Source organism: Ursus arctos, unplaced genomic scaffold (assembly GCF_023065955.2).
Source record: "Ursus arctos isolate Adak ecotype North America unplaced genomic scaffold, UrsArc2.0 scaffold_25, whole genome shotgun sequence".
NCBI classification, from domain to species: domain Eukaryota; kingdom Metazoa; phylum Chordata; class Mammalia; order Carnivora; family Ursidae; genus Ursus; species Ursus arctos.
The window spans coordinates 13,202,317-13,228,735 of record NW_026622930.1 but is presented as its reverse complement, the minus strand read 5'-3'; the positions used below and the strand labels follow the sequence as shown (position 1 = coordinate 13,228,735).

General features: G+C 44.2%; 1 long non-coding RNA gene across 5 annotated transcripts in view; it reads right to left on the bottom strand.

Moving 5' to 3' along the window:
* Positions 1–2,746: 2,746 nt before the first annotated feature.
* The window catches only part of LOC113267369 (uncharacterized), a 43,138-nt gene continuing 19,465 nt past the window's right edge, over positions 2,747–26,419 (bottom strand). For 2 of the 5 annotated variants that reach the window (XR_008961444.1, XR_008961446.1), the window contains 7 exons: positions 25,234–25,382; positions 24,978–25,112; positions 17,067–17,224; positions 12,186–12,321; positions 8,072–8,243; positions 4,490–4,556; positions 2,747–4,112 (listed from right to left, as the gene is read on the bottom strand). This is a non-coding gene — a long non-coding RNA (uncharacterized LOC113267369). Of the gene's footprint in view, positions 4,113–4,489; positions 4,557–8,071; positions 8,244–12,185; positions 12,322–17,066; positions 17,225–22,291; positions 22,915–24,977; positions 25,113–25,233; positions 25,383–26,419 lie in introns of those variants that run through there. The other 3 variants (XR_008961447.1, XR_008961445.1, XR_008961448.1) reach the window with 3 other exon arrangements.

The following is a 26,419-nucleotide window of genomic DNA, read 5'->3' as shown; positions in this document are numbered from 1 at the left end:
GCGCTCGCGGTGCACTCTGGGAAGTGTGGTTTTTTTTATCCGCGCGCTCCCCCGGGCAGGACCCGGGACTGGGCGGGGCGAGGAGGGGAAGGAGCGGGGCGGAGCCATTTTCCTGTAATTGATAACCGAAGGCTCCGTGAGAACCGGGAAAATGCAGAGACCCCGAAATGGAATTGTTGAAAGTTGAAAGTAGCAGAAGCCGGGATCCTGGTTCGACTCCTGAACTCACACTATCGCTAACTGGGTCAAAGTAATCAAACTCTGTAAGCTTCAGTTTCCTCTTCTGCAAAATGTTCATAAGATTAAATGAGCATTTTAAGTAAGGTGCCTAATTGTTGTGCCTGACCCATGGGAAGCACTTGATAAAAGTTAGCTATTATGTGAGATGTGACTGCAGATCCAACTCAAAGCCACGTGAGATGACCGAACTTCAGTTTACCATGTAACATACCTAAGCCGGGGGCCTGGGTGGCTCAGTCGGTTAAGCCGGTTAAGCCGTTGCTTTCGGCTGAGGTCATGATCCCAGAGTCTGGGATCCGGTCCACATGGGGCTTCCTGCTCAGCAGGGAGTCTGCTTCTCCCTCTCCTGCTCCCCCTGCTTATGCACATGCTCTCTCTCTCTCTCTAGCTCTCCTCAAATAAACTCTTAAAAAAAAAAAAAAAACTAAGCAATGCAAAAGAACAGATGGTCCTATCAGGTTCAAAGGTCTTTGCTAGTTAGAGAACATATTTACCCACCCATGAGGTATTCTTGATTTAAAAAAAAAAAAATCTGAATCTAACCAAGCCTGCTACTAAAAATATAGGAGATAAAGAAAATTTAGAGTTCATACCATCTAGAAACATCAGCCAAATCCAGAATGTGGGAAATTACAGAAAACAATCCAATTTCTTCAAAAAAAATCCATGGCTTTAAGGGTACGGAAGATTGCAAGAGATTAAGACTTTTAGAGACGTTTCAACCAAATACAATATTTGGCCTTGTTATGATTCTGATTAGACATTGTAAAAACATCTTTTTGAAACAGATGGAGAAATAAGAGGTGGACAGAGTATTAGTAGATTACATCAATTAATTCTTGTTAATTTGGTTAGATGAACCAATGGCACTAAAGTTACTTTTTGAAGTTCTTATAAGGGTGCCTTCCTGGCTCAGTCAGTAGGGCATGTGACTCTTGATCTTAGGGTTGTAAATTCAAGCCTCACACTGGACTTGAAGCATACTTTTAAAAAATAATAAATAAAATAAAGCTTTTATACATTAGAGATACATACTCTAGTATTTGCAGGTGAAAATAGATAAGTGAAAATATATTTCTATGGATCCCAGGGAGTTCAAACATCTCTAGAGTTAAATAGAAAATATATTAGAAACCAAATAGTTACAAATCTAATCAAGGGACGGGTGGACTCAAGAAAGCTGCAGACCTTGTGTGAGTCCAAAATGAACACCCTTTATGCTTTGGAGACCTCTGCATATTGTTTATAAAAAGGAGAGGTATGATGGTAGGGGTAGCTCACCTTAAAAACTCAGGTTCTACCAATATCTCTGGCTCTAAGTTACTTTAGTTAGTGGGGGCAGCGTCTGCCTCCTTAGCAGATCACTTTGCGTAGCTGAGATGGTGACAGTCTTGGCCAGTGCTTCATATTTTCCTACTCCAGGAAAACAAGTAATATGGAACGTTTGGGAGAATCAAAACCATAACGGCTCTGTAATCAGAAGGAATCTGGGCATGTTAGATATTTTCTGTGCTACAAATGTGTAAGAGAATTTGGGTTTAGAGACCCTCCTTATAGGAACAATTTAAAGTGTATAATCGAGGGGTGCCTGGTTGGCTCAGTAGGAAAAGCATGCGACTCTTGATCTCAGAGTCATGAGTTTGAGCCTCACAGTGGGTGTGGAGATTACTAAAAAAATAAATAACTTTTAAAAAATACAAAAGAGGCGCCTGGGTGGGTCAGTCGGTTAAGCGTCCGCCTTCATCTCAGGTCATGTTCCCAGGGTCCTGGGCTCAGAGCCCCACATCAGTCTCCCTGCTCCACGGAGAGTCTGCTACTCCCTCTCCCTTGGGGCCTCCCCCTGCTTGTGCTCTCTCTCTCACTCTTTCTCAAATAAATAAATATCTTTAAAAATAAAATAATAAAGTGGATAATTGAGTAACTGATATAAACCTCTGATTTTAAGTTGAAATAAGTTTAGGCCGAGTTTCAGAACATCAAAGACAATTTAAAGTTTACAATATGTGTATGTATAATTGCTTAGCTTTATAAAAATTAATATTTGACAGGTATTGAAGTACGTGAAAAATAACGTGTACACGTACAATTTGGCCTTTTATGATGAAATGTTGAAATGTTCTATAATACAGAATTTTTAAACTAAAAATTAAAAAGCTTACTTTTTAAAGAAGCATAACAATTAAAGGGAACAAACTACTGATACATACAACAACATGAATGAATCTCAAAATCTGTACACTGGGTAAAAACAGGCAGACATGTACAAGAGTACTTACCATATGGTTCTATTTATACAAAATTCTAGGAAATGCAAATTAATATATAGTAACGGAGAGCAGATCAGTGGTTGCCTAGGGCTGTGGGAGCAGAGGGAGGGATATTCTATGGGAGTCATGCAGAATCTCAGGGGGTGATAGAAATGTTCCAGATCTTGATTGTGGTGGTGGTGGTTTCACAGAAGTGTAACCACTACCTGGTTTTTTAAAAGCTTAAGAACACACCAAGGTTTTGAATTTGTTGTTTTAATAAATTAAACAGTAACCTTTTAAACCAGCAGTCAGCAAACTTTTTCTGAAGAGTCACAGAGCAAATATTTTAGACTTAGCAGGACATACGGTCTCTGTGGCAACTACATTGAAATCTGAATTTCGTACAATTTTCACATGTCACAAAATATTCTTCTTTCTATTTTGTCCAACATCTATAAATGTAAAAACTATTCTTAACCCATGGGCCATACAAATCAACAGTGGGTCAATTTGACCCATGGCCACAGTTTGCTGGATCCTTGCAAACTCTGTATCATTAAACAAAACTGAAAGTAAACTTTGACTAGTCTTTTCTGCATAGCAAAACCCACCCCAGAGTACATGGAAACAGCTCACTTTAACTGTTAGTATTATTATTGTTCTTGTTATTGTTATTATTTCACTCTACAGATTTTAGGTATTTCCAGTGCCTATGGCAGGGATTTCTTACAATAAACCAAAAATGGTTTCAAAGTATGATTGAACTTTGTATGGAGTTTGACTAAAGGGTGAGAATGTACTTCCCAACCACCTGTCCTTCTAGTCTTTGTGGCAGAGATTACTCCCTCTAGAGCGTCTACCTTGCTTTCTAGCGTGTTCTCGTTTAGCCCATATTGGCCCATTGATCTTGATCATCTCCAGACATCGATGGGAGTAAATCTTTTCTCTGAAGCTGGGAGGAGGAGAAGATACGTGAAGGAAGAGGGGGGAGATGGTGCAGGAGAGATCTGTGAAAAGGGGCTCTGTTTGAGTTACAGGACTTGGACGAGAGATATTGTTCAGCTAGATCTCAGCAGAGTAGGCAGCCAGTTTGGCCATGAAGAATGAAAAAGATGTGGGTATGAGTGGATTACTGAAAACTACAGAAAACAGCCTTCAAGCAATGTCATGGGAGACACAATATGAAGAAAAGGGCTGCCAAGAGGCAGTGAGACACTAAGTATGTAGGTGCTTAGTACTTGTGTCTTGGCAAAATAACACCTCCATAATTCCCATTTACTTTTGGACCAGGATATCACAGAGAAAGGAATAGGTAGTGGACACCTTTTGTTTTGCTGAAGGAGCAGCCTCTTTCCTGAATCCAGGAGGTGGTGGTGGTCGTGTGAGTACAACGAGGTCTGGCTGTCCTGGCCCCATCCGCGTGCCTCCGGTAGGTATGTGACCTGACTTGGTCAAGTCTTCAGTAGATAGGTGCTCAACCCAGTTCTGACCCAAGCCAGGCCAAGCAAAGTTCTTCTCCAGGGATTTGGCAACTAGAGCTGAGAAGAGAAACTGACCTCTTTGTGCGTCTGGACTGCAAGATGGAATAGCCCAGGAGCTGGTGGGGGAGCAGAGGAAACATGCCTGTCAAGAGAGAAAGATGAAAGCAGATGTGAGTTGGAGAAGAGAGTCCCAGGGATTTGGGAACGCTCATTCTGGTTGTCCCAGGAGCCTCACAGCTATGCTTGGATTCTGGGAAACAACCCCATATCCTTATAATACACTTCCCACTTCAGTTAAACAGATTCAAGTTGACTTTCTGTCATTTACAACCAAGAGTCCTAAGTAATACAGAATGAGTGAGTGAGTGACAGCAACCATTTCCACGCTCAAGGTTGTAATCCCACAGTTCTGGAGGTGTTCCAATTAGTTTCAGCGATGAATGAGACTTTTAAACTGGTTTACCAAAATGTGTAAGAGCAAACTCTTTTCATCTTAGGAAGGAAGGAATCCTCACTCACTGACTCAGGCGAACTGGAGAGACAGGTCTACCAACTCATTCGATCTCAAGGAGTTTTCTGGTGGTCCCTATAAAGCAAAAGAAAGGAAATGTGACTTTGGAAACCAGAGATATCAGCAAAGAAATAAAAGAGCCTGAGCCCCTTTATTGGTGTGATGTGCTTTCCATTTTGCTGTTATTGTTGTTGCTGGAGAGGGTGGGAATGTCTTGGGTTGGAAATGCCTTAATATGTGGACACAATCTTGGGCAGTAGTTCCTCGATCACAGCTAAACTAGCCTATTTGTCCCTAATCACAATCCACGTACTCAAGAAACTGTCCAAAATGTGTAAGTTTTCGAGAAGTCATGCAGAAATTAGAGAAGGATGTCAGCAACAGGGTTTGATAATGATGCCACTGTTTAGAATACTCCTTAGAAGGAACCTCACTCATGTTTACTCTCCCATAAGGAGGGCTTTGTGGTCCGACTAAGGGCCTTGCCTAAGAGCCTTGGGGAAAAAGTGATTTTTTTTAAAAGTAAGCTCTACGCCCAATGTGGGACTTGAATTCACAACCCCAAGATCAAGAGTCACATGCTCTACTGAAGAGCCAGTCAGGCACCCTGAGGGGGGGGGAGTGATTTTCATCAGTTTCAAAAGGTTAAATGAATTTTCTTAGGTAGCTTGCTCTTTTTTATTTTTTTTAAGATTTTATTTATTTATTTGAGAAAGAGAGAAAGAGAGAGAGAGCGTTAGCAGCGGGAGGGGCAAAGCAGACTCCCCACTGAGCAGGGAGCCCAGCCTGATGCAGGACTCGATTCCAGGGCCCTAGGATCATGACCTGAGCTGCCAAAGGCAGACATTTAACCAACTGAGCCCCCCAGGCGCTCCCCACACCCCGCTGTTTTTTGTTTTTGTTTTGAGAGAAAGAGAGAGCTTGAGCAGGGGGGAAAGGGCAGAGGGAGAGGGACAGAGAATCTGAAGCAGGCTCCTTGCTCCGTGAGGAGCCTGATGCAGGGCTCGACCTTAAGACTCTGAGATCATGACTCGAGCTGAAATCGAGAGTCAGACGCTTAACGAATTGAGCCCCCCAGGCATCCCAGATCGCTTACTCAAACTAGCACATCTTCCCAAAATGGCTTGAAAGGATTTTCAGCTTTTGTTGTCATAAGAGTTCTTCCAGAAAATGGCATATGTTTTATAGTTATATTGATAATGAAAGAAATCAACAATAAACTGTCTATTTTTAAATAATTTTTAAATAAGCAAATAGTTAAATCCCCACTACTTAGGCTGTCTTTCTTTGGCTAAAAAAGTAACATTTTAAGAACGGTTTGGCCTCAATCTCCATTTATAAACTCCTTTATCTTGTTGATGTTTGTCTCTCTGGCCCGTGGTCACACATGTTTTAAGGGTGAGGCAGGACTGGCCAGTGTATCACCTCTCCCTTTTCTTCCCATCTACACCTCTCTTTTCACTGCTTCCTGTCACTGCCTAAAGGAGCAGAAGTATGGATTTTTCCCCCTGTAAATTTCCAGTTCCAGGTGAAAGTATCTAAATTATATTGGTTTCACCTTTTGCCCATCTGTGCAGGAATGCAGAAAGAACTATGCTTTCCATTTTAAGCATGCAGTACATGCTTGATACAGAAAAAGTTTTAAATGCAGGGAAGTATGAAGAAAATGCAGAATAATCACCCATATTTCCATTGCCCAAAGACAAATACTATTTCAGAGTATTTCTACATGGGCCTTTTCTTTCTTTCTTTTCTGCTTTTCTGGTGTCTTCATATGTGGGTATATTTTTTCCATCATAGTTGTGATTACTTTTCCTCCTAATATTTCTATATAAGCATCTCTCAGTTTTACACAAATGCCATAAACATGTATTAGATGTAGAATATTTCGTCCAGTGAATGGAATCACAATATACTTAATCATTTCTATTTCTAGATATTTAGTAAACCTTGCTGTGTCGTCTCATTGATCATCCACCACTGACTAAGAGAGGTGGGTTTTGGGGTTTTTTTTTAAGATTTATTTATTTGAGAGAGAGAGAGCGCACTCGTGCACGCGTGCACGAGTGGGGGCAGGAGCAGAGAGAGGGAGAATCTCAAGCAGACTCCCCGCTGAGCACAGATCCTGAAGCAGAGCTCAACTCTGGACTCAGTTTCATGACCGTGAGACCATGGCCTGACCGAAATCAAGAGCCAGATACTGAACCAAATGAGCCACCCAGGCGCCCCTCAAGAGGGGTGTTTATATGATGCCCGGAGCTGGAGCATGAGGAGTTGGGTGGCAAAATGGCGGTGACACGAGGACACTTTCTAGAAAGACAAATGTAACTTCAAATAATAAAGACAAAGCTCCATAAAACCCGTATTCAGCAAAGTCACTATACTGCATGCCAACAGTACATACAGACATAGCAACAAATAATTCTGGCACTAGCAACATTGGGGAGGTGGGGGTTAACGTTGCCTGGCTCTGCAGAAGTAACGCTGCTCCCCCGGGTCTTGACAAATGATGACGCTCACTGGATAGACCAAGAAGAAAACCAGGGTAGGCACGAGAAATAACACGTGCAGGAGCCCCAATGAGAAAACAGCCAGGGGTGTCTGAGGACCCTCAACCAGGGCTACGTGGCTGCTCTGAAGGGAGAGAGGCTTTGGCCAGGTCCTCACAAAGGATGCCATGTGATGTACAATAAAAAATTTGGTCCTTGTCCCAGGTACTTCCTCAGAGGCGAACACTAAATCCTTGGGATTTCCCAAATGATTCTTTGTTATTCACTTTGGGCCCTTGACCACACCTGAGTTTATGCTAACAAGATGACTCCGGGTGTGGATAGGCTAGAAAGACCAGCCATGTGATTAGAGGGCTGGGGCTTTGAGCCAGCTGACCTCCAGGGGGAGGAGGGGAGTGGTGGTTGAGTTCAATCGCATGGCCAATGATGCCATCAATCATGGCTACCTAATGAAACCCCAATAAAACGCCAGATACCAGTTCTTCGATGGACTTCCTGGTTGATGAACACGTCGGCGTGCTGGGAGGGTGGTGCGTCCTGACACCGTGAAGACAAGCGCACAGAAGCTCTACGGGCAGGATGCCCCAGACTTCACCTATGTGTCTCTTCATTTGGCTGGTCCTGATTTCTATCCTTTAGAGTAAAACTATAATCACAACTATAGCACTTTCCTGAGAGTTCTGTTGTAGCAAAGTATCATACCTTAGGTGGTTGAGAGATCCCCTGAATTTGACACCAGTTGGTCAGGAGTGCAGCTTCCCCTGGGCACCCCTAAACTTGTGGCTGGCATCGAAAGTGAGAGCCATCTTACTAGGCACGTAGCGCTTACCCTGTTCCGAGGTGCTAATTGCAGGTGATTTGCATAGGAAGCACATCCCGGGATTGCACGAGGCTAAGGAATTTGAATTTTATTTTGAAAGATTTTAAGCAAGGGAAAGTCAAATATCTGTGTCTTAGGAAAAAAACACTGTGGCAGTGTGAAGAATGGATTAGATGGGGGAAGAGTATGAACGAGAGTGTTATGGATTGTTGGAAATCAGAAAGGATCAATAAACTAAGCCAGCACAGAGCAATCAATACCGAGGATGAATCACCAAAGATCTCTGTACGGTTAAGTGTGCGAAGCCTCAGATCAAAGAGCCGCATCCCCGGGGCTTGGTTTTGCAAGGGTGTGTCCAGCCTATGGTGGGACGGGGAGAGCAGTTGATAGGAAACATCACTGTCAATTATCAGCAAGCCAAAAGATCTGGATCTTGGGGAAAAAAAAAAACAAGAATGAAAAGATACGTTTTCCTTTTGCGTCTACCAGAAGAGTTTAAAGATATAGAATAATACAGCAAATAATCAGGTGCTAAACTCTCCCCCGCCACCCCACCTCCCCACCCCGTCTCTAATTTAGCACATGGTCACATTTTCTTCCTTTTTCTTAAGTTGTTCTATTTATGCTCACTTGTTTTTAATTATAAATCAATGGCTCTCGAGATGGGAAGGAGGGGCAACTCTTCTCCCCAGGGGACATCTGGCAATGTCTGGAGATATTTTCTGTTGCTGCAGCTGGGGAGGGCTCCTGGCATCTAGTGGATAAAAGCCTAGGATGCGGTTAGCATCCTACCATGCACAGAGCAGCCCCCACGACAAAGAATTATCTGGCCCCAACTGTCAATAGTGCCCAGGCTGAAAACCCTTATTCAAATAGGAGAAATAAAATACTGTGGATAAAATTGAGGTCCCCGTGGATCTCTCCCCAAATCCAAACCCACTGACCATCCACCCTCTCTCCGAAGGTAACCACTCTCCTGAATTAGGTAGAAGGGCTGAGGTTTGTTCGTTATATTTATTTTTCCAGTTTCTTTTTTAAAAGTTTTTCTAAAAATTTGTTTATTTGAGAAAGAGATAGCGAGAGGGCACAAGGAGGGGGAGTGGCATATGGAGAGGGAGAAGCAGGCTTCCCGCCGAGGGACCCAGGACTCTGTGATCAAGACCCAAGCCACCACAGACAGACACTTAATCCACTGAGCCACCGAGGTGCCCCTATTTTTCCAATTTCTTTTATCACTTAGTTCTTAGGGTTCTAGCCTTTGAAATTTTTAGTTAATTCTCAATGTTTGGTACAGGAGTGAAAGTACCCAACATAGACACCACTGTTGCCATCCAAGAAGTACAACTGTAGGGGCACCTGGCTGGCTAAGTCCGTGGAGCATGCGACTCTTGGTTTCGGGGTTGTGAGTTCAAGCCCCACATTGGGCATGGAGATTACTTAAGATCTTTAAAAAAAAAAAAAAAGTACAATTGTGTACATTCTTCCTTTTAACTTCTTTACACACACACGCACGTGCCCACTCACGCCTGGATCCATCCCCCTGCCTCTTTAGTCTGCACTGCTCCCTTTCTCAAAGCAAGCCGGATTGCTCACCTAGGAACGTGAGAGGAGATTGGATTCTTCTTTATTTACTGTGGTAGAAAACAAGACCATGAAAAGCCATTGCCAGAAGTAAGATAAGACACAGGGCTAGCCATGTTTCAGCCCTGACCAAAATGTAATATAATAAACATTTCCTTCCTCATTCGATCTCCTTGGACACTGGCGGCAGGAGCCCATCTACAAGAGCATGTGATTGATTCTTCTACAGAATATAGTATGAGTTTAATAACATCTATTGGAATGGGATCACCAAAGATAGGCTTACTAAACAAAGGCGATTTATTTATTTACTTATTTTTATTATTGTTTTTTAAAGTAGGCCCCATGCCCAATGTGGGGCTTGAACTCATGATCCTGAGATCAAGAGTCACATGCTGCATCGACTGAGCCAGCCAGGTGCCCCAAGATGGTCTAATTTAAATCAGAATTTTACAAACAACTTACAAACAGATGTTTGTGTTGAAAACAAGTCATAAGAATTTTGGATTAATTGATCCAAGAATTTGGGGTTAATGATGAAATGATACATCAATGCAAAAAAAAAAAAAATCAACTAAAATAAATGAAAAAGATACCAAAAAAAAAAAAGATGGAGAACAGGGGCACCTGGGTGGCTCAGTCAGTTAAGCGTCTGACTTTGGCTCAGGTCATGATCTCAGGGTCATGGGATTGAGTCCTGCATGTCAGTGTCCCTGCTCAGTGGGGAGCCTGCTTCTCCCTCTGCCTGCTCTGCCTGCCGCTCCCCCTACTTATGCTCTGTCTCTCTCTGACAATTAAATAAATAAAATCTTCTAAATAAATAAATAGATGGAGAGCAAAAAATAGCTCCTTATTTTTTATTAAAAAAAATAAAAAGCATGAACACCTTCCAAATGCTTGCTAAGTGCTGTGCTTTACACTGGTGATAAAATATCATCTCTAAGTGATGAGAACCTCACCTAAGATGCCTGCAAGGATCTCATGATCCAGAAGGGGAAACACACATTAGCAGGTAATGTTCATAAGACGGTGTGATGGGCCAATGGAAGAGAGATCTTTTCAGTATGGGTGCCGCAGAGACAAAATGAAAGGCTCAATTGGTGATACCAGCACCCTTCTTCATCACAAACTGTGGTTTATAACCTTGTAGTAAGAGTTGAGAACACCGTTTAAATTAAAATAGTCAAGTAGGGGCTCCTGGGTGGCACAGCGGTTAAGCGTCTGCCTTCGGCTCAGGGCGTGATCCCGGCGTTACGGATCGAGCCCCACGTCAGGCTCCTCCGCTGGGAGCCTGCTTCTTCCTCTCCCACTCCCCTACTTGTGTTCCCTCTCTCGCTGGCTGTCTCTCTCTGTCAAATAAATAAATAAAAAATCTTTAAAAAAAAAATAAATAAAATAGTCAAGTAAATTTGCCCTACCCGATGTGAAACATATTGATATAATAATCCATAGTAATTTGAATGGCATGGCACTGGTTTAGAACTCAGTGGCCATAATAAAACACCATAGAGATTATAGAAACAGAATCTGGTCTCTCGTAAGCAGGGTATTTCTAATCAGTGAATGGAGTGTGGATTATTCAATAAATGATCTTGAAATAAATTTTAGTTTGGAAGAAAAATTATATCACTAGTTCTCCTTAATAGCAAATAAGCGATAGTTGGATCAAAAATTAAATAGTTAAAAAAAACATGCAACATTGAGAAGAAAATAGAAGAATTTTTAAAATCTTTGGGCAAATAATATCCTTCTAAACAGGACATCAAAGCTAGAAATTCTAAAAACATGTTGAAAGATTTTCTAGACTGAAGTTTAAAACTTCTGAACTGCAGACAACTCTTGAAAACAAATATAAAACATGAAGCAACACATTAAAAAAAAAAAAAACTAGATCACCCAGGGACATCTGGCTGGCTCAGTCGGTAGAGAGTGGGACTCTTGATCTCGGCATTATAAATTCGAGCCCCACGTTGGATACTGAGGTTACTTAAAAAAATAAAAGCTCAGGCGCCTGGGTGACTCAGTTGGTGAAGCGTCGCCTTCAGCTCAGGTCATGATCCCAGGGTCCTTGATCCCATGATCCCAGGGATTGAGCCCCACGTCTGGCTCCCTGCTCAGCAGGAAGCCTGCTTCTCCCTCTCTCTCTAGCTTTTCCCCCTGCTTGTGCTCTCTCTCTCTCAAATAAATAAATAAAATCTTTAAAATAAAGAACTAAATAAATAAAATCTTTAAAATAAAGAACTAAATAAATAAAATCTTTAAAAAAAAACGAACTAGATCATCTGAATTCATATCCTTAAGACAGATTAAAAAGCTGTTATATACAAATAAGACAAATGACTCTCCCCCTAAAACAGGCAAATGAAATGAAAATGCATTTCACAAAAAAAGGTATGCAAATAATCCTGTGGAAACATGTCCTTCTTATTAATTGTCAAAGAAATGCAAGTTTCACGACCATAAACAATAGTGAAGATTTAAAAAGATGGAAACTACCAATGTGTGCAGAAAGCAGACATGATACAGTGGTGGTGGGAAGATACCTAGGTAGAAATCTTCTGCATGGGAATTTGGTAATATGTATAAAAAAGTCAAAGGAGAAAAAAAAATTACAGGCAAGTCGAGGGGAAGAGGGGAAGGTGAAGGGAGTGCTTTTGGACGAGCAAGTCCTTTTCTAGGAATTTATCTTAAGTGTGCATCTATTACGTTTGTAATAGCGTAGTAGTCAGCTCAGGCTGCTCTGCCAGAATGCAGCAGGCTGGTGGCCGAAACAGTAGCAGTTTATTTTCTCACAGTTCTGGAAGCGAGAACTCCAAGGTCAAGGTGCTGGCAGGGTCAGTTTCTCCCAGGCCTCCCTCTTCGACTTGCAGACAGCAGCCGTCTTCTCCTGCATCCTCACATAACCTTTGCTCTGGCGTTTCTTCCTCTCCTATAAGGACACCAGTCATTTTGAATGAAGGCCCCACACTTGTTACCTCATTTACCCTTCCTTACCTCTTTAAAGCTCCGTCTCCAAATACAGTCACCTTGAGAATTACAGCTTCAACGTACGAATTTTGGGGAAACAGAATTTGGTCCATAACAAATAATGAAAAGTCAGAAACAACCTGAAGGTCCATATAGTAAAATATCACGCAGACTTAAAAGTGATAAAATTGATTTATAGGTGTTAACATGGAAAGCTGTCATGATACACGACATGTTTCTTTTTTTTTTCAAGACTTATTTATTTGAGAGAGAGTGTCCGAGTGCTCCCACACGTATGCAAGGAAGGGGAGGAGCAGAGGGAGAGGGAGACGGAGAGAGAGAATCCCAAGCATACTCCCTGCTGAGCACAGAGCCCTATGCAGGGCTCGATCTCACAACCCTAAGATCCTGACCTGCACCAAAACCAGAGGTCAGATGCCCAACTGACTGAGCCACCCAGGTGCCCCATACATGACATGTTTCTTAAATGGCTGTAAAACAATAGGCTTAGTGTGACCACATATATATGCATATTTGAAAAACAAAGTTTATGCATGCCAAAGTAAACAAGGTAACATCTGAGTAGTGGAGTTGGGGGAAATATATACATTCAGCTTTATATTTTTATGAATAATACATAATGAATATTTTCACCTTCATAGAAGGAAGAAAAAAGTTATTTTCTTTTTCATTTTTAAAAATTATTTATTTATTTGAGAGAGAGAAAGAGAGCATGATGGGGGGGCATAGGGCAGAGGGAGAGGGACAAGCAGGCTCCCCACTGAGCAGGGAGCCCGACTTGGGGCTCGATTCCCAGGACTCTGAGATCATGACCTGAGCCGAAAGCAGACACTTAACCGACTGAGCCACCCAGATGCCCCTAGTTATTTTCTTTTTTGAAAAAGTGTTATTATTGCAGTATAGTGGACATACAATGTTATATTCAGGTGCACAAAACAGTGATTCGACAATTCCATACCTTTTTCAGTACTCATCCGGATAAGTGTGGAAAATGTTATTTTCCAAAGGACAGTTCAGCCCCAAACTTATTTCTTGAAGATCATTTAAACACAGTTCAACTTCTGATTACTAATTCCTTGCATAAATAGTTGCAGCCTGTGAGCCGAAGTGGCTCTGCAGGGTACGCCAGCAGAGAGACCACGACGTGAGGCGGATTACAGTCTTGAGTGGAAGTTATTCATTTGCAGGGAAATTATGAACCTAAGTAAATAGTAATTACCCAGTAGAATTTATGGATGTGCTTCGTGGATACTTGGCAATCCTCTGTTAATTTGATCAGTGTAGCCAGATAAAATAGATAATTTGAGCCAAAAGGCCCTTAAACAAACACACTGACCAATTTCAAAGATAACAAATTCTTTTTCTAGCGACTTGAAATCGTATGTGCCATTTCAGTACCAACCGAATGGAATTCCTCAGCTAACGCCCATTTTACCACTAGGAAAAAACGAACACAACAGTATCCAGTATGTGGCTTTAATTCTTGATTGGTTTATGAATGAACTCGGCCCCTAGAGTGACGTCTCCTTCCTTTTACTGAAAAATCCCCCCCAACTTGCTGCTTATTTTGAATTCGGTTTTGCATTAAAAGAATCACAATTTGAGTCAGGTCCCTCAAATTCAAAGACCTCAGCGGTGAGAGGTCACATGTTGGTGACCCTTGTTCAGACTGAGCAACACGCCCGGTGTAGTTCCTGATTCTGCATCATCAGTGATGCTCGTGTCCCGGACAGAACCTCCGAGCGTGATTGGCCTTAACCTGAGAAACAAATCTTCTTCCCGTGAGACTGGACGGTAGAGTCGAGGGGGCAAATGCGTCGCCTGATTTTTCACCATTCCCACACGTATTGCAAACGGACTGACGAGAACAAATGAAACCATAAAACCTTGCGACCTCTGTTCAGACGATCAAGCGGCTGACTGCCATCTTCCACCCCCTACAGCATATGGGCTGCACGATCTATGGGAGGATTTTGCAGAATATGCTGAGAGTGGGTTCCTCTGTGACATTCAAGTTAATTATCACTCCTGAATCTTTAATACTTAAAAAACACACGGTGCTTAATTTGTTCATGAATCAGTGGTCTAATAAATGCCAGGGTATATATTAAATTATGTTAATGCTCAGCATCTTTTTCAAGCCGTCAAAAGTGCATTAAAAATTAAAATAAAATTAATTCCCGCTTTCCCACTCTTACACTGTAGGTAATGTGATTTTACATTGCGCTGTAGTGCCCTACAAATTGATGCTCGGTGCTTTGAATTAATGAACTTTGTGATTTATTTACTGCCTGGGGTGCTATTCATTAGTTTTTCAATTACTGTAAAACTTTATATAACATGACATGAGGCTCTAAGCAATCACTGGAACAGTACTGGGGAGTTTTGCTTTGAAACAGAATCATGTAATAAAGAGAGAAGGCTGAATTAGCATCTCTAATATGCCAGCCAGAGACACCGTGCCAGGCTGGTAGACTTGTGAGAAACCTTCCAGAAGTGAATCTTTCGGAGTCAGAATGCTCAGGAAAATCCGGTCCCCTGCCCTTGAGTAACTGTAAAAGTCACGGTGAACCATCTTTGTCCACAGAGTTCAAAGCAAGAATCTCTAGGATCCAGCGTATTAGCAAGAGGCAGCCGAGATTTGAAAACCTGTCATGTCATCCTACAAACTTTCAGAACCGCCAGAAGTGATGGTGGCGCTCTGCACCAAGGCTTAAAGGCGTCCATGTGTCTGATTTCTTTCCATGTTTCTTTTGCTAAGCTGCGACGAGATGCCTGGCACAGTTGCTCAGGACTTTCCTAATCTCCTAGAAACCCCATGTCATTTCCAGGAGGGGCATTCCATGTAGAACACGGTCCCCGCTGGAAGACTCACAGGGAGGTGAGGCTGAGGGAAAGAAAGGGTCCAGGGGGCCTCGCTGAAGGGCTCCCACAATCACAGAAGGGCTAGAAGAGCAGCAGGGAGTGAGGGGAAGGCGACAGAAGCAGCTGATGGGCTCGGTGGGAATCCAGATTCTGCACCAGCAAGGGGGCTGGCCCGGTAACTCACAGCTTCCTGCCGCTCGCTCAACCCCCTCTGCCCTGTGACCCAAAATCGACAGTTATTTCAGCTGTGCCAACAGAGAGGGAGTTTTGTCTGGCACAAGGGATTTACCATTCAAAGGTAAGGAGGAAGGCAAGAAGGAAACGCTTGTTATCTTCACAGAAAAAAATCGGTCTGAGGACAGGACACTGCACTGCTAACGCCCCAGGGGCTGGGTAGCCCCTCGGCTACTCGGGCCACTTGAGATCAGACCACACAGAGCACCACCAGAAGGAAGCCTGTGGTGGGGACGAGGGGGCAGCCATGTAACTCATCAGCACTTACTAGGCTTTTGCAAAGTTATACAAAATACTCACAGCAAGAGGAGACACCAAACTCTAATTTTAGGGATTTTATTTCTGTATGGAAAATATCACAGAACCTTGTTTTTCTAGAATTTTCCTGGTCAGTCTGTTCTGGCATATCTTAGTTGGCCAATCTGCCCTCACCCCTATGGTCACCCCCTTGTTAAGACAGGTCCCCCCCTCCAACACCACTGCCTCCCGGGTCATCTGTCATACAAAGCATCTGTCTGGTCTGACCTTTCACTTCTTGTCCCCCAAACTGGTCCCTGCCTACAGCCTTCCTGACCCTCTGACCTGATCCTCAGGATGGCTTCTCTGGCTCTTAACCCTGTCTACATGATTCTTCCTTGATTTAAACCCATCCCTTCGCTGAGGCCTGAATAAGCCCCTCACCCAAGACAGGTCCCCACCAAGCCAGCCCTGGTTCCTCTGGCTGAACAGACCAAGGCAGTTCTGGAGAATTTGCTTTTGGGGGACCAAGGGGGAAAAAAAACTTCTTTTGTTTCAACTCTTATTGTAAATAACACTTCTAAAGACCTCATGGATTTACTGTCTGACCCTTCTTCAACGACAAGGGATGGTGTGGATCTCAGCATCCTCATTACCCACATCAGGGAAGGCTACACAGGGTCATGGTTCACCCAGGAATATGGTTCATCCACTAATAGGACCAGACACTGGATCCTTGGCTGGAGTCACCTCTCCTGCCATTTGGTGTTTTCTGGTAAGAGACGAGCGCTGCGAAAATACATAAGCCACAGACGCCAGTTCCGGGGAGTGGAGGGCTTTCGGGCTTGTTATGCCATACCTTCCAAGTGGGCCCCACGCTACGTAGCCCCTGCGGAGTCAAGGTTATCTGGGGCCTCCAAAACTACCACAGACAGTTACCTTGATAAATCAATCACTGTCTCCAGAAATGCCTAGATCATTCATCGCACAGCGTCGGCTTTCAGGTTATCCGAAGAAGCTGGATGCAGAGACCTAGCATCAGTTAGAGTGAATAGAGGGTGTAGGTTCTGAGAAAGTCACGACCAGTGCTCACTTCCATGGTGCCTCATGGGTACAGGGTGGCCAGTCCCAGCCCGGACCCGCGCGAGGCTCTGTATGGCCTGTCCAATGGCCCCGGACCCTTTGGGAAGGGTGACTGAGGGAAGATTCAGGGCTGTGCCCCACCTTAGTCTCTGGAAGAGGTGTGTTACTTTGGCCCCCGTCGGGAGAACTGGGAACCCCCAAACCCAAATGTCAGAGTTATGAGTTCCTGTGAGCAGGACCAAGGCCCTGGGTATTTTGGAAACTAACCATGTTGTTTCCCCTTATCTCTTCGGGGAGAGCAGTCTACTTCTACACATCGGCTCCCAGGAGATCAGACCACAAAGAGCTCCCATTCGACTGCAGCTTATGGGGTCAAAAGGCGCCACTCTGTCAGCTGCCAGCTCCGGGTGGTGTAGGCAGGGAATCTGGAACAGGAGGGACATAGTGTTTTGACTTCCACTGCTCCCCTTGCAGCATAGAGACACCATAAAATGATTTTGATAAGTCTAGACATTTTTTTAAGGATTTTATTTATCTGACAGAGAGAGAGAGCACAAGCAGAGGGAGCAGGAGAGGGAGAAGCAGGGTCCCCTCTGAGCAGGGAGCCCAATGCCAGACTCGATCCCAGGACCCTGGGATCATGACCTGAGCCGAAGGCAGTCGCTTAACCGACTGAGCCACCAGGCTCTCCAAGTCTAGACATCTTGATGTATCTGCTCACCTGCAGCTTACTTTAATAACTATAATTTTAAATGGTCAGCTTCTCTCCTGATCTTCATTCTTATAACTTATGCTTAATTTTTAAGTTTTATAATGACTATTAATGAAACGATTTACTTGGAATTTATCTAGTGTCTGTTTCTTTATGTATGGGTTTTTATGACAGCAATCCCAAACTCCTCTAGGAATATTACTGGCATATTTATGGCTCCCATTATTTATATTGGGAAATACTTGAATGCTTTCCGCTTTTTTGTTAACTCAAAGAGCTCATTTATTCTCAAAAGGAAAATTCTTTTTTTTTTCAAGATTTTTTTAAGTAACCTCCTCACCCAACGTGGGGCTCAAACTTACAACCCTGAGATCACGAATCCCCTCTCCACTGACTGAATCAGCCAGGCGCCCCTCAAAAGGAAACCTCATGCAGTCAGATTAAATGACTCAGGTCTCCCCCTCCAGCCGCACTGCCGGGCCTCTCCTCACACAGCTCCAGACACATGTGCGCTGCCCAAAGCACACCTCCACATTTCTACATAGCCTGTTCCCTTCTTCCTTGAACTCCTTCCTTTTCCAAGTCTCCCTACTGACTTCCACCCTCTACCCTGAGCTATCCCTGTCTCCTTTGCGGATCCCAAATCCACCTGTTTCATCACCCACTGGGACCCATGACACCCCCCCCAAAATTACACGTAATCCTTTGTACACGTATGCTTATTTTTCTGGGGAGAAGACCCAGAGCTTTTGTTTTATTCTGAAAGGGCCCATGACCCTCTCTTCCTCCAAAAGGATCGAAATGGTCTGTCATTTGAATCAATACTATCGTTACACTATACTTGCAACATTAAAGCATCCTCCCGGCTGGTCCCCCTACCTCCAGTCTCCTTCCAGTCCATTCTGACACTGACGTCATCCCACTGTTTCATCCACCCAACGCAAGGTTTGACTGCTTTGGTTCTTTCTCCCCCTGCCTGTAGTGCTTACAGAAGCCTGACGGTGGCGCCACCACACCGCTTTTAGTCCCAATTCTCTGTCTGCCGCTCTTCAACCTAGAACACCTCCCCCGCCCTCTCCCCCACACACTTCCAGGCCCAGCCAAAGACGCCTCCCAGACTCAGAGCAGCCCAGAGGAAGGGTTTGGTCTTAGATGGCAGAGAATACCTGCGTGGGGATGTGGGCCTGGAGGTCTACGGGGCTGGAAATGTCAGTTGGAGAGTTGCCTGCCTAGAGTTTAAAATCTTGAAAAAGGACGAGCTGTCCAAGGGAAATAAAAACAGAAAACATTCAAGTGCTTACCCTCAATTTCTATAGCACTTAGGTGCTGGGCCCAGGGCTCAGCAAAGAGCAGCACTTGAATGCTTACAGAATGAATGTGGAATGTGATGTTCAAAACAAAACATATCTAAGGGGGTGGGGGATTATAGGGTCAGAGGTAAGAATTTGCGGGCAAAATATTTCGAACAAAATGCTCTGTAAAAAACAGGTGAATTCTTTCTCTAATCTTTGCATCAAAAATTATTTATAAAAGCATGATAGCTGATAAGCAGTTTTAAGCCATGCAGTAAAAGTCAAATGACATCTTTAATGCACGTTAAATCTACATCTTTCATTAACATTTCTCAAAGATATGACGGTAAAGTAAATCTAAGGTGGAGAGAGAAAATACACTGAATTAATAATCAGCAAATAATTATCTCTGGTATTTGCTTAGTTACTGTGTCTTATGCAACTAACCCCAGGCATAATTATTTAGGGAAGAATTCATGTCCTCTTAGCAACACATTTTAAACCGATAGCATTGGTCTCTAATGTGTAAATGCGTCCGCAGGTAAGTTAGGTGTTTAATATTATGAGTCAATATTAATATTAAACTTGGAGCTGAAGAGAGAACAAAAGACAGGTGGGTGCACAGCGAGGTAACCACACGATGGTCTGTATGTATGCAGGCAAGCATGAGCTGTCAGATGAGGTGTGACTGAGATTGAAGACCAGGCAGGAAGCGGGGGGTGGGGGTCAGCAGGTGGGGCTCCCCCTGCTCACCAGTCTACTGTCTCCGCTTCATCTTCTTTTGCAGAGGATAATGGATACTGTCAAGGTCAGGCAAGTCTGGTCACTAGCACAAGGTCCCAGCCTGTAGGCACAGAGTCACTACGGAGCCAGGCCCCTACCTGACAATCTCCCCACTCCTGAACTGGCAGCAATTTATCTGTAAGTTCCCACAGGGCTTAACCATGCCCTTTGGTCCTCTGCACACAGGAGCCTTTTAAAAACCTTTCAGTTAAGCTCCCGAGAGTTCCTCAAAACCCTTGTCCCTAAAGCAGGCTGCCTGCAGCATTCTGCCCGTGTCCAGAGCACACGGCCCAACTGTGCCCCAAATCTAGAGGAGGATTTCCAAGCAAGAGAGCCCTGGACAGTAATCACTCCTTGCATTTCACACGTGACAAAACGGGGGCCTGAAAAATCCAGGAGCTGACCCAAGACGGTGCTGCGGGCTCAGGGCATGGCTTGGCCAGAATCCCCCTCTTCTCCCAGTCCACAGGAGGCTCTGCTGTCTCCCACTTCTTCCAGCTGTTAGTTGGGGGGGGGGGGTCCGAAGAAAGTAGGGCTGGCTTTTCAGGAGGAGAAAGTGGGGTGCTTTAGGAGTCCTGAGCACCTGGGGCCTTTGTGTCTTATTGGAAAGGCCTTGTTGCAATTTACTGGAATTTTTTCTTTTTACAAACTGACTCCCTGCCCTTGCCAAACCCGTCCCGTTCATTCCTTTGCAAAAGGTCTACTGTGACAACACTTGACATAATTACCCAGCTGTGGGCACAGGGATTCCTGTCTACTGGACACCCTTGTATATTTAGTGAGCACTGGCAAAGAATGAAAGGAAAAGTCAGAGCTTCAAAGGTTTTATGATGCAGCCAGTGGCCAAATCCCCGGACCTGAAACTCGCCTAGCGTGTCTGTGTCTTCAGGAAAGGTTTCGCACAGCTCAGAAGAGCCCTTCCGGTGATAAGCTTTGCATAGACCCTGAGCTGCCTGTTTCCACCAATTAAAGCTCCCTCATCCCTTTCACCTTCCCTCGCTGGTGTGGGCAGATGGCCCAATTTGTCAGCAACCAAACCAGAGACGATGGCTGGGCTGACTCATTGAGGAACAGTAATTTCTTCCAGAGAAGTTTCCCCATTCATTTAGACACTGGAGCAATTATTTGCTGGCTGACAGTTGTAATTACTTTTTGCTGCAGGTAGGTAACTGTTCGGAAGCCAAGCTAATAGGGTAACTGGTTTCTGAAGGGCTTTGGAACAAGTAATTTTCAGATAGTCAGCGCAGCGTGTTCAGTGAACTTCCCACCCAGGGTAAGTTCCTTCCTCCGTGGCTCCGTACGGCAGGCGAGGCATGGGTTCTTGGATGGGGGCTCTGGGACTGCAGGGACATTTTTCCTCCAGGCTCCTTTGTTTGAAAATGGGACCTGAGCAAATCATGCTTGGAGACATTTCATGAGCTTGCCTGTAATCATTCTAATTTTCAACTGCTCTGAGACTTGGCATTAAATTATATCAACCAACCAACCAACCTTTTTGGCCACAGCAGGGTAAATCACGGTCCCAGGCATGGTATCCCGGGGTAACGTCTCCCTCCATGCTACCCGTTTCTGAGGGGAAGTGAAAGGGAAAAATAAACCCAGACAACATTTTCGTTAAGGTTTCTGACAAAATTATGAACCGTTGTAGACTGTCGATAAGATTTTGCAACAAGGTTTTCTATTTGGTAAGAAAAAGCCCTTTTGAATGCTCATCAACATTTGACTCTATCAAATGGTTTGACATTTAACAGAGTTTAAGAAGCATAGCCCTGGGGTGCCTGGGTGGCTCAGTCAGTTAAGCATCTGCCTTCCGCTCAGGTCATGATTCCAGGATTGCCTTCCGCTCAGGTCATGATTCCAGGATTGCCTTCCGCTCAGGTCATGATTCCAGGATCTTGGGATCGAGTCCTGTATTGGGCTCCCTGCTCAGTGGGGAGTCGGCTTCTCCCTCCGGGTGAATACAGTTCATCGCCCCTCCCCCTTAGCTCATGCTCACACTCTCTTTTTCTCTCTCTCAAAAATAAATAAAATCTTAAAAAAAAAAAAAGGCACATCCATGGTCTGTTGGGACAACAGGTCCTTTCACTGAGAAGTTTGAAGTATTTTTGCTACCGTGGTTGTCACGTGCTACTGTTGTTGAACACTCGCAAGTCCTGCATTGCCACCCACTGAACTCTGGTCCTGAGCGGGTCACACCTGTTCTGTGTCTGTGAGTTGGCCTGTCCGGGAGAGGCAGCAAGGGCACGGTTATATGATGGGGAGAAGCCTGGGCCTAATTTAAGCCCAGCATCTCAAGAAGAGACAGTCCTGTTTTCAAGTAGACAAGAACACTGAGCCGTTGAGAATCAAGAGAGGATGCGCTACACAGACTGTTACTAGCTTTACTGAAAGATAACGGACACATAGCAGGGTATCACATTCAAGGTGTACAGCATGATGACTTGATACATGTATGTATATATTGTGAAATGTTGACCACAATACAGTTCATCACCCCACATAATTAGCTTTTTGAGAGGTGTGTGGTGAGAACAAGTGGATCTTATCCACTCTCTCTCCAACTTTCAAGTACACAATACAGTATTGTAAACTACAGTCACCATGCTGTATATTAGATCCCTAGGATCTATTCATCTTATAACTGAAAGTTTATACCCTCTGACCCACATGTCATTTCCCCCACCCCCACCCTCCCACGCCCTGGAAGCATGTACTATCTACTTTCCATTTCTAGGAGTGTGGCACTTTTAGATTCCACATAGAAGTGAGATCATACAATATTTGTTTTTCTCTGTAGAGATTATTTTGTAGAGTTTTTGACATATGGTCAATGCATAGAAACCTGCGAAGGGTTTTATTACAAGTAATTTGTGCTATCAGTTTGGTTTATTGATATGCAAATGCATTAGTCTGGGATCTCCAGAGACAGAATTGTAACTCTACAGCAAATTTCCTTCACAGCCCTTAGAAATAGAACATCTTCACTTATTGCTAAGAAAGTTGGAAGTATGCTAGATAGCTGTCCTCAAAGCCTGCAAATGCTTAGCTGAAAATTGTAAAATAAGTTCAAGAAGATTTTTACTGTTTAATATTACACGACCTTTAGTATTACCACAACCTTCGCAAGTTGTTTTGGTGGGGACACTAAGGTCACCCTCAACGGTAGGACCCCAGCTCTAAAACATTAGGGGAGTAAAATTTGCAAACAAGAGCATAGGAATCAAAGCACAAGTTTGAAATTAGGGGCAGCTGGCGGCTCAGTCTGTAGAGCATGCGACTCTTGATCTTGGGGTCATGAATTCGAGCCCCATGTTGGGTGTAGCGATTACTAAAAAAAAAAAAAAGCACAAGTTTGGAATTAAAACCGGGTTCAATCCCGCCCTACCACTTCCTACCTGTGTGCAATCATACCTCGCAAGGGTAAAGCACTGAATACTGTGCCTGGGACGTAGCGAATGCTCAACAACCTGATCGACACGTTAATTATACCAATGAACCATGCTTCCCTCAATGACATATGCCGTTCACATTTCTGAACGGAGGGCACACCATTTGCTAGCCAAGCCTCCTTCGTGGAAGGTCTAACGTTAAAGAAAATTCTAAGGTACCCACGAGACCCAGGCTATCACAAAAGGCGATTCTGGTCACTGATCACGAAGTGTGGTCAGTGGCCCATGGCAGCAGGATCACCGAGAGAGTATGTTTATAAACTGGCTTCTGGGTCGCCCAGAAAGGCAGGCTGTATTGGTCAGGATTGGCGAGGCTAGGCTGCTGCAATGGACACACCCGAAAAGCTCAGTGATTTAACCTTGAAAGGTTTACTTCTCACTCACGCAAAGTCCACTGGGGTTCTGAGTGTCCCCCAGGGAAACACATGTGAAGCAGGGGTTCAGGAAGGCAGGCTGCTTCTCTCCTGTGGCTCCACTAGGGAGACCAGGCCTCTTGCTGGCGATGTGGCAGGTGGGGAAGACAGTCAAGGTGACATCTGGCACATCTACTCACAATGCATTGGCCAGAACCTGTCACATGACACCCCCCCCCGCCCCCCACCCCCGCCACTGCCGGGGCTGAAAGGTGGACGTCTGGTGAACATTACATGTCTCTGCCTCACCTACCTACTGAATCAGCCCCTGGGGGTGGGATCCAGGACTCTACATTTTCAAACTCCCCCGGTGATATAATTCAAAGTTGCAGCACTGTGATTATCTGCTGTGGGCGATATTCCTTTATGGGATAAATAATTCGAAATAATGGAAAAGAGAGTGGCTCTGTCAACATACTAACTTATTAAAATGAGCATCTAAGGGTCTAAAACAGGCTTTTTTCCAGCTGTCATTTAAGTGTGCCTCTTAGGTACAGATGCCTCTCAAATCGATTTCTGGTCCAGACTCCCCTGGCCCCTCTCCTCAGCCCTCAGACCTATATACACTCAGCCAGAGGCTTGCAGGTGTCTCCAGCTGTTTGTTCTTCCCTACCAAGCCTGTCCTGGGACAGTGCCAATATCCACCCTCCCAGGTGACTTCCAAGGCTTCCTGACTCAGGAGTCTCCGCTGCCCCTTTTATTTCTTTCAGATCTCAAAGCCAGGCATCAAGACAGTGTTCCTGTCTCTCTCGTACATATTATGTCTGTTCTTGTCTCTCTTCCTTCACTGCTATTCCCTTTGTCTAGGGTCCTATCATCCGTCACTCACATGGTCCCCCGCCCCAGTCCAGTGCTTCTGTCCTCTGTCTCTCATGTTGCTGGCAGAATGATGAAGTCCCTTCATGATGAGCATTTCCTCATCTTTCATGAGTCAGCAAGACTCCTCCCCTCTATAATCCATTTCTGATTGTATTCTTTTCCCCTCCACTGTTCTCCAGCGTAACTTCTCCCATGCAGCTACACACACGTCTTTGTCTCTGCCTGACTGCAAGTTTGCCTCTCTCCAAGTCGTCTTGTCATCGTCTACACTGTGCTCAGCACGCGGTAGGCATGAAGGAAGAAAGGAAAGGGGGTGGGCAGCTTCATGGTGCCTGGCACACAGCAGGTGCCATACAGAAGCTTGTTGGGGGCACCCGGGTGGCCCAGTCAGTTAAGACTCTCGCTCCTGGTTGAGGCTCAGATCATGATATCAGAGTCATGGGACTGAGCCCCACGACAGGCTCCATGCTCAGCACGGAGTCTGCTTAAAACTCTCCCTCTCCCTCTGTCCCTCCACCACCCACCCTCCCCCCCACACGCTCATGCATGCTCTCTCTTTCTAAAATAAAAATCAAAATCTAAAAAATGATAATAAATAAAAGCTTGTTGAATGAAGGAATAAGTGAGTATCCAACATTCTCCTGTGCTTAGTTATCTGAAATATCCATTAACTTCACCAAGCGCAAGGTGATAAACTAATCGAAACGGACCATTCATCTATACGGGTATGGCACTTTTTCTTCGGAAGACCTGACTAGGCAAATCCGTCTTCACTGGAAACATGTTCGGCAGCTACGATCAAAGATGAGAATCAGGCGTGAAGCAAATCGTCACGTTCAGGGTATCTGAGAAATATCATTACGAAAGGAGCATTCTATTTTAATTTGCAGAAAAAACATTTTGAGTAAAATAAGGTGAATTAAAAATAAAATCAAGTGAATTAACAATAAACTGCATGAAGGGCACCTGGGTGGCTCAGTCGGTTAAGGATCTGCCTTTGGCTCTGGTCATGATCCCAGGGTCCTGGGTTCAAGCCCCACATTGGGCTCCTTGCTCAGCAGGAAGCCTCCTTCTTCCTCTCCCTCTGTCTGCTGCTCCCCCTGCTTGTGCACTCCCTGTCAAATAAATAAATAAAATTGTTAAAAATAAATAAACTGCATGAGTGAACTAATTCCCAGTTCAAAAAGTGTTCACAACTGAAAGTGGTAACATTTTTCTTTTTTTTTTTTTATTTAATAATGATTTTTTATTATATTATGTTAGTCACCAAACAGTACATCCCCGGTTTCCGATGTAAGGCTCGATGATTCATTAGTTGCGTATAACACCCAGTGCACCATGCAATATGTGCCCTCCTTACTACCCATCACCGGCCTATCCCATTCCCCCACCCCCCTCCCCTCTGAAGCCCTCAGTTTGTTTCCCAGAGTCCTTAGTCTCTCATGTTTCATTCCCCCTTCTGATTATTCTTAATTCACTATATAATCCATAAATATTTGGAGAAGTTAAAACAGTAGCTTTAGTATTTGTTTTATTCCTGAGTATCTACCCTACTACTTACCCACGCGTCACTAAAACTGAGCCAGAAATATTCTCAAAATGTATTTCTAGGGGTGTGTTTGTGAGCCACTTATTAGACAGTGTGTCTCATGTCCTAAATCATAATAAAATTTTATTACAAAAGTTTGAGGTATTTTATTTTCTTACCTCTAAGTCTGTTCTTTCATTTTTGTTTTTGAGAGAGAGAGAAAGGGAGAGCACACGTGCAGGAGAGGGAGAGAGAGAATTCACACCCAGCACAGAGCCCAAAACAGGGCTCGATCTATGACCCTGAGATCATGACCTAAGCCAGACATTTAACCGAGTCACCCAGGTGTCCCTGTTCTTTCTTATTTTTAAGGCAAGACTTAGCACCTCTATCACTAAACGTTCCCAGAAAGTAACACCAAAATGGGAGACTCTACAAAAGAGGGTAATGTTTTAATATGTAGGTATAAAGAGATGAAGACAGATCAATGAATTAGAAATAGTACTTGAGGGGCACCTGAGTGGCTCAGTCAGTTAAGCATCTGCCTTCAGCTCAGGTCATGATCTCAGGGTTGTGGGATCCAGTTCCGCATTGGGCTCCCTACTCAGCAGGGAGTCTGTCTCT